The following is a 2,950-nucleotide window of genomic DNA, read 5'->3' as shown; positions in this document are numbered from 1 at the left end:
GAGAATGATAATTTATGATGATAATTACACAGATTCTTTTGAGGAAAGGTATTTAGTTTATGAGATTGTTGGCAAGGACGTGGGTTTTGTCCCGCTTGCGTATTTATGATTATAAAAGAGAATAAAAAGCAGAGGACCTGTTGAAAGGTCATTTGTTGCTTGAGGCAACCCAAGAGATATTGATTTGTTGCTTGAGGCAACTCCTGAGATGTTTATGTGATGATCTGCTGCGTGAAGGCAGTCAGATAGATGGTGGTACGACCACTGAGAACGCTTTCCTGGGATACCTTGCTATAATGCTTTGCTGTAAGACAGAGGTTGCTTACAGAGGTATCAAGATTAGAGTGCTCCTGTAAGACAGAGGTTGCTTACAGTGAGTGTGTTGTTGCACCTGTAAGACAAAGGTTGCTTACAGTGTGTTGGGCGTATATTGGCTAATAAGTGCCGCCCTGCAAGACAAAGGTTGCTTGCAGTGGATACCCTGCAAGACAAAGGTTGCTCGCAGTGGTTATTGCCAACAGGAAAGCCTTATCCAGACAAAGGTTGCTGGGTAACGTTGGGAGCGGGTATGTAACCGACAAATGAGCTCATTACCTGCACTAGGGATAGACATGCATCATCCTTGTGTGTGCATTTGCATTTGATTGGGTTTGCTCGTTGTACTTCTCTGTGATTGTGCTGTTTGCCTTGTTGTGACTTGTTTGTGTGCTGAATTGAATCTTTTGTTAGTGCTATTAGTTGGTGAATGTATGATGATGATTAAGAATTGATGTTGTGATTGAAAATTATCTATGAGGTTGAAAAATGCTTAAAGTGACCAGTTTTATATTTTGGAATTTGTTTTGAGCTTAGATTTTTGAAAGAGGTAAATAATTAGTAAAGTAAAACCAAAAGAGTAGTATTTCCAAAAAGAGTTTGACAAAACTATAGTTTCCTTGAGTATATTAATTATTTGCATTCTATTTCATTACTTTTACGGCATTCCCATTCCCTACTGAGAACGTGTGGTTTGTTCTCACCCCAAAATTCTTCCACCCTTTCAGTGACACAGGTTCGAAGATACAGTTTGAAGCTGCGAGCGGTTATAGAATTTATTTATGAGTTAAATGTATGAGTTAATTTGCTTTCATAGAATTCTCTCGCCCTTACTGCTTAAGGTTTTTATTTTATGCAGAGGGATAGGAGTTGTACCTGAATTTTATTTAAATTCTGTTGTATAATATTACTATTATTAATAATTATGTGATTATTATTACTTGGTGATGTTTGCTATATGATTTGATAAATAAAAACAAAAATTTTCTGGTATTTTTACTAAAATTGAATCGCGATATCGAACTAGAGGCTCAATAGTAAATAGTTAATAAAGGAAAGTAGGTTGGTAACGCCTTACTTTTGGTACGATCATGACGTTCTAGAAGTTGGGTCGTTACAGGGCTGGCCATTCGGCCATGCCTGAACCTTTCACTTATGTATTTTCAACGGTGGAGTTTCTGCACACCATAGATTAAGGGTGTGGAACTCTGCTGTACCTCAAAGTTTCAATACAATTATTATTACTTTCTATTCAATTCTTTTTTATTCTTATTCCAAGATATACGTTGTACAACACTTTGATGAATGTGATGATCCGTGACACTCATCATCATTCTCACCTATGAACGCGCGTGATTGACAACCACTTCCGTTTTACCTTAGGCCGGGCGCATATCTCTTAGATTCCCCAACAGAATCTTCGTGGTATAAGTTAGATAGATGGCGGCATTCATGAGGATCCGGAAAGTCTAAACCTTGTCTATGATATTCCGAGTAGGATTCTGGGATTGAATGACTGTGACGAGCTTCAAACTCCTGAAGGCTGGGCGTGATGACAAACGCAAAAGAATCAAGGGATTCTATTCCAACCTGATTGAGAACCGACAGATGATTAGCCGTGCTGTGACAGAGCATAGGACTATTTTCACTGAGAGGATGGGATGTAGCCATTGACAACGGTGATGCCCTACATACAGCTTGTCATGGAAAGGAGTAAGAAGGACTGGATGAAAGCAATGAGAAAGTAGAGATTTAAGAGGAGCACAGCATCTCCATACGCCTATCTGAAATTCCCACTATTAATTTACATAAGTATTTTTATCCCTTTTATTTTCTTTTTATTATTAATATTCGAAAATCCATAAACCAATTTAATCTGCCTAACTGAGATTTACAAGATGACCATAGCTTGCTTCATACCAACAATCTCTGTGGGATCGACCCTTACTCACGTAAGGTATTACTTGGACGACCCAGTACACTTGCTGGTTAGTTGAACGGAGTTGTGAAAAGAAAGTGCTGAGTTAATGTTTTTGTGCACATACCAAAGAGCTAATATTGTTGATCATGCAAATATAAAGAGGATCACAATTTCGTCCACCATTAGGCGGATATAAAATATAGTTTGTCACGACAAACGCATAAAATAGATAGATAAATAAAACGTTACTAGATAGGTATAAAATCAATGGTGATAGAACGGTTGAGGTTTCGAAGATGCTTCTTCCTTCTGGATCAATTTTTCTCACCATCTACTCCAACTTCTTATTGATTTATTCCATGACAGGCTGTATATGATTAACGCTGAGTCAGCGGTCATTAATCTCCTCTGCTTCAGATCAAATGCCGGGTCAGTGGTCATTCAATCTGAACGAGGGTGAAGCTCTAGCAGTCCATTCTCTTGGTGATCCTACTCAAAACGCCACAGACAAGATCGGATCTTCCAGATCAGAGAACGCTGCTCCTTTGGTTTGAGCCTATATCACAAAGGCCCTAATCGTCCCGCACCTCGGCTAAACTAATGTCTCGAGAAGTCCCCAACAAGCTGTGGATTAGCCGTCTAAAAGATGTACAATCAAGCTTGTGATATAGTACTATCCCATCAAAGACTCGCAAAAACCCATGTGAATAGGGA

The sequence above is a fragment of the Arachis stenosperma genome, chromosome 9 (assembly GCF_014773155.1).
Source record: "Arachis stenosperma cultivar V10309 chromosome 9, arast.V10309.gnm1.PFL2, whole genome shotgun sequence".
NCBI lineage: Eukaryota > Viridiplantae > Streptophyta > Magnoliopsida > Fabales > Fabaceae > Arachis > Arachis stenosperma.
This window is presented reverse-complemented; position numbering follows the sequence as displayed.